Source organism: Mauremys mutica, unplaced genomic scaffold (genome assembly GCF_020497125.1).
Source record: "Mauremys mutica isolate MM-2020 ecotype Southern unplaced genomic scaffold, ASM2049712v1 Super-Scaffold_100301, whole genome shotgun sequence".
In the NCBI taxonomy this organism is placed as follows: Eukaryota; Metazoa; Chordata; order Testudines; family Geoemydidae; genus Mauremys; species Mauremys mutica.
The window spans coordinates 9,416-15,236 of NW_025423308.1; the positions used below are offsets into that span (position 1 = coordinate 9,416).

Sequence of the window (5,821 nt, forward strand, 5' to 3'; positions counted from 1 at the left end):
TTCAGAGGCAATGGCCAGAGCAGGCATTCGTCAAGTGATCTATCCCTGCGTTGTCTTCTGAAGTCTGGTGCTTGTTTCAGGGGCTAACTCTCAGCCCAGACACGCTCCAGGGAGGGAGCGTTGGTGTTTGTGCCGAGAAGCGTGGCTGGGACTCGGACCCCCTTCCCCAGCTCTGGGTAGCGCCCCGCCCCCATTTCAGGCTGTGTTCTGCTTAAGGCCACAGAGCTCTTGCCTTTTTTTGCCCGGTGCCTGAGAGTCAGGCCAGCTGCGGGGAATTAGCTCAAGCGGCAGAGCGCTCGCTTTGCATGCGAGAGGTAGTGGGGGATGCTGCCCGCATTCTCCGAGCCTGTCGACTAAGGGCTCCTGATGAGCGTGGTGGACGGGAGAGTCGGCCATCTGACTTTTGGCCTTGCTGCCCGTAGCGGTCAAGCCGAAAAATCAAAAGCCTCCCCAGGCCCACAGCCACCCAGGGGCTCCTCTGCACCATCTTGCCTGAGCCGGTGGAAGTGGAGCCTGGAACTGAGCTGAGGCGCTGAGGGTTATTTGCACTGCGCGCTTCACATGGAGGTGAAAACACGGGGCACAGATCTTTGAGCACAACCCTCATCCTGAGGAATGGGGGCGGGGGGGCTGCATAAAGAGAGACTGGCTCTCCCTGGCGGGGCTGCAGCGGCTCTTCACAGGGGCAGTCCCACAGCCAATTGGTACCTGAGTTTTGCCGGCCTCCTTTCGTGGGCTGACCTGGCTCCTCTCTCTTTAGGGAGACTGGTGACCCCAAACTTCCCAGAAACCAGCATAGCGAGGCCAACCTGAGCACAGACACCTGCTCAGCACCCCGGGGTGCAGCCCTGAACTCCGGCTATCAGCTACGCTCAGCTGCCCACCCAACAAGCGTTACACGCAGGAGCCTTCGTGCCCCGGATGTTCAGGTCACTCCCAGCGCCAGCTTCAAACTCCGCTGCTCAGTTCTAAGCCTTGGCCACACGGGGGCAGCCTGGAGCTCAGCCAACGCCTCCCGTTGCTGGTTGCGTTTCCCACTCCTCGTGGCAGGTTCACACCCCGCAGGCAGATCTCTGAACTGGAGCCAAACCGTTCCCCAAATCCAGCGCTTTAGCAGCAGCTTTGCTAGGAAAGCGCTGACGTCCCCAAGTAACGTAAGAGCCAGAGCGCGGTGTCCAGGATCTTCTCTTGGGCCCCTCACCGTGGTGTCTGTCAGGTGCAAGGAGAAACCAGGGAAATGTTTTCATGGCGTTTAAGGGCAGAAGGGGCCATTAGCTCAGCTAGTCTGACCCCCGAATAACACAGAATTACACCATGACATGTATTGATCCCACAGGCCTTAGATAGATCAAAGCGTCTCAGCCCTCAGGAAGGAGGCTAAACTGGGTGCCATAGGCAGCGAACAAGGGGCCCCCAAGGCAATTGCAGGGAGCTGACGCGGTGAAATATGCCCAGATGATCCCAGCAGGCGACCCACCCCCATGCTGCAGAGGTGGGAGTCCCTGTTCCTCCTGCCCTTAAGAATCTCTGGTGGTAAGTGGGTCCCCCCAGTTCCCCAGATAAGAATCCTCCATGTGGTTTCCCTGGCTTCACCTCCAGATAAGAACATTGTGTGGAGGGGGTGGGAGGAAGGTTGTCTGGCAGATATGTAAAGGGGGACTGTGTCTCCCTGTCTGGCCCAGGCTCCTGGGAGGAAGTGATCTCAGTGTGTCTGGCTGTCTCCATTCCTCCCACCCATAAGAATCCCTGGTGTGTGGGTGCACCCTAGACCATTAAGGATCTCTGGTGGGTGGGTGTCTCTCTCCCCTAGTCAGGATCTCTGGGGTGTGCCTGTATAAAAAGAGACTTTGATTCACCCAGGCTGGGCTGCCATCATGGAACAGACCAGGTCCTTCTGTGGAGGGTTTGCGTCCCTCCAAGGACGTGATCTCAGTGTGTGTGAGTGTCCCTGTCCCTTCAACCCTTAACAATCCCTGGTGCATGGGTGCGCTGGGCCCCATTACAATCCCCTCTGTCTTACCCTCCATGAGGGATCTGGTGGATGTCGGTGTTCCCCATGTTACTGGGGGTTTCTGGTGCCCCTGTCCCTCCTGGTTAATAGTGGAGTGTGTGGGTGACCCCCCGCCCGTTAAGGATCCGTGTTGTGTGGATGCCCCCGTTCTTCTCATTAAGAATAGTGCAATGGCGCATATGGGTGTGTCCCCCACCCCATGAACTAGCTCCCGTGTGTGGTTCCCCTGACCCCATCCAGGCTCTGTGGTGTGTGGGTGTCGCTGTTCCTCTTTTCAAGCTCCGTGTTGCAGGGGGCGTCCCTCCCCCCAAGTCAGAATCCCCAGCGTGTGGGTGCTGCCATCCCCCCCTTCCAGGCTCTGCGGGGGAGGGGGGTGTATAAAAAGAGACCATGTCTCACTGTCTTGCCCAGGCTATGCTGCAGAGGCTATTCACAGGCGCGATCCCAATACTGATCAGCAGGGGAGTTTTGACCTGCTCCGTTTCTGACCTGGGCCGGTTCACCCCTCCTTAGGCAAACTGGGGACCCCAAGCTTCCCCGGGATCACCATATTGATGCCAAACTTACTGTGGAAACCCGATCGGCACAGCCCCCTGACCAGGCCAGAGAGAGCAGCAGGTTTCCCCTATAGTTTCCTGCTCTTGTTTTCTTGACTAGTTTCTCCTCTGCACCAACTTGCTCTTCTGCTTTGTGAGCCTGGCTAGCTCAGTTGGCAGAGCATCAGACTTTTAATCTGAGGGTCCAGGGTTCAAGTCCCGAGTCAGGTGATAAACTACTCGCCAAGATCTTAAACTGTCTTGCTGGAGTCTTCTTTGACGTTACTTTTCTCTGCAGGATTTTCCCTTTCCTCAGAAGGGCCTTTTTGTGTGTGGGTTTGAAGGGGCAACTCCCTGACAGTCCCTCTGTCCTTGCAGCCTGGAGGAATAAAGGCCTCTGGGCACAGAGCATGTTCCTCCCCTGCACACACACACACGCACACACACACACACACACGCACACATATACAAACAAACAGAATATCCCTAAGGAATTAGAATCACCTGCTGCCTTCCCCTTTCCTGCTGGATCCCCAAATGAAGATGCTCTTCAGCCTAAACCCATGTCCCCTCTTTTCCCACTGCCTCTAAATCCCAACCCTCAGTCCCTCCTATGCTCACTGCTCCTCACTCCCAACCAGAGCCTGCTCCTCTGTCCCAACCCACAGCCCCCTCCTATTCCCAGTGCCCCTCAATCCCAACCCACAGCCCCCTCCTATTCCCAGTGCTCCTCAATCCCAACCCACAGGCCCCTCCTTCCCTCCAGCAGCAGGTGCTTCAGACCCCCTCAGGAAGATTTTCTTGCAAGGTTTCGTGTATGAGTCTGCATGTGGATTTTACAGTGTGTTGGAAATAGGTTGGGTTGCTGGCCGAAATGATCACTTGTGGCTGGTGTTGGATTCCCAGTCTCCATGTTATAGGGGCAGGAGAAATAAAGGGTTGTTATCCTTGTTGTGTGAATTGAGGGCAGCACAACTGTGCTTGGCAGACCCCGATAGAGGGACTCACCCTCAATTCAATAGCACTTGCTAGGCAGGGGACATACGGTGCCTTCTTATTTTCCCCCTTTTCCACCCAGGCTGGCAGGTGAACTCTACAGAGGCACCTCTGGGCTTGCACTGACTAAGGACAACAGCTGTGAGTGGGGTGCAGACAGGGGATGGCTCATGTTAAAGGACTTTTGGTTGCTGGACTTACGAACCGTAGGGAGAAGGACACTGCCCAGCTTTTCTGGGGGGTGGGTCTTTCCCTCGTGGTTTATATTTATGTGTTGGGGCTGCTGACATGACTTCTACTAACCCTGGGCTTACATTGCAGTGTAGACATATCCTGAGAGGGCATCTATATTGTGACAAAATCCCGCTGGCCTGGATGGTCTGATTTGGGCTCCTGGGGCTCAGGTTGTGGAGCTAAAAACTACAGCGTAGACATCTGGGCTCAGACTGGAGCCCAGGCTCGGAGACCCTCACCCCTCGTGGGGTCTCGGAGGCTGGGCTGAAGCCCAAGTGTCTACGCTGTAATTTTATAACCCTGCAGCACAAGCCCCACAAGCCTGAATCAACTGACCCAGGGTTTGAGAATAGTGACTTGGGTGTGTTAATGGCAGTGTAGACATAATGCTAGGCTATGTCCACACTGCGATGAAACACCCACGGCTGCCCCGTGCCAGTGCAGGCTCCCAGGCTAGGGCCGTGGGGTGGTAAATTTGCAGCGTAGACATCTCGGCTCAGGCTCAATACCGGGCTCTGGGAGCCCTCAAGGTTGGGAGGGAGTTTAGCAAGCAAACAAGGTAGAACGGCAGTGGAGTATTACCCTGGACTCAATGGCATTTCTCCATTGGTCTGTCTGCTTTGGGGCAGGGACAATAACACGTCCTGCTGCATTTGTTATTTCAAAGGGCGGTTTAGGATTTTCATTCTCAAACACGGTGCACAAAGCAGGACTCAACCCTCCGTGTAAACTAAATGAGCTGCCCACAGGTTCTGCCAGCCACAATGAGCATTTGGTGTGAGAGCCCAGACCTGCCCCTGTCCCAGAGGAAGCAGGATCATCTGTGACAGGCTGGAACACTGACCTATCAGCTCTTAACTCCCAAACCTTCAGTAAGTCTGTGAGTATAATTTAAACAACTATACTAGGCTGGACCAAAGATCTCTGTGTTTTGTCCTCCCACAGTAGCCAATACCAGGTTGCCCAAGAGTTAGGCAACAAGGCGTCACTGGGAATTGAACCCAGGATCTCCTGTTTACAAGACAGGTGCTTTAGCCAGCTAAGCCATGGTGCCTGCCTGTGGGAAAAAGACACTATCTGCCCACACATGACTTTCTGCCATCCCCACTGGGGCCTGAAAAGCTTTGCTTGTGTTTGGATTCTGCAAAGCAGAGGAGCAGGTGAGGTTTTCCTTGCAAGCTGTGTGTGTGTTTGTGTGTGTGAATCTTTGGCCAGGTCTGCACTACAAGGTTACTTCAGCGTCATTATATTGCTCAGATGTGTGAAAAACACACAACGCTCCCTCGGTCAGCAGTTTTTGGCTGGTGCACACACTGCAATACCACGTCTGGCGACAAAAATGCCCTGTTTTGGTGACAAAATAAAACCACCTCGACGAGAGGCCTAGTGCTTTTTGCAGCAAACTTAAAGTGACAAATGTCAGTGTAAATGCTGCTGGTCATTATATCACCATAACTGGCCTCCTCCAGTATCCCTCCATGCCTGCTGTGACCTCACGTGCCCTGCATTCCTGCTACAGAGGTTGGGCCCCTCCCCTTTCATAGCTCCAGAAAGTTGTGACAGCTGAGCCACTATCTATACCGGGATTAGCTTGATAGAACTGCATTGCCAGCCTAAGTAATGTAATTACACCAACCTAATTTTGTAGTGTAGACCTGTCCAAAGAATCACACACACACCTTGGGAGCAAAACTTCATCTGCTCCTCTGCTTTATAGAATACAAACACAAACAACACTTCTCAGGGCCCAGTGGGGATTGGCAGAGAGTCAGGTGTGGGCCATCTTTATCCCAGGAGAGATGGACTCTAAGGGTACATCTCCATTGCAATGTAAGCCCAGGTGTGGCATGCTGTGCTCAGAGCAGCACCTGGAAGCCCCATATTCACCACTCTCATATAATGATGACATAGTTTGTTCAAAGTCTGCCTTGTGACGTAGCATTTCAAAAGTCTTGAGCTGTTGAACATTAACATCGGGTTGGATTGTGTGTGCTCGCATTGGTTGGGAAGTTATGAACTTTTTTTCTGTGTGTGTTACTGAAAT

The 5,821-nt window shown here is 53.8% G+C and overlaps 1 non-coding gene across 1 annotated transcript; it reads right to left on the reverse strand.

The window, feature by feature from the left end:
- Positions 1-4,757: 4,757 nt before the first annotated feature.
- TRNAT-UGU lies at positions 4,758-4,831 on the reverse strand. Its single transcript has one exon. It is a non-coding gene; the product is annotated as a tRNA-Thr (tRNA).
- Positions 4,832-5,821: the final 990 nt, after the last annotated feature.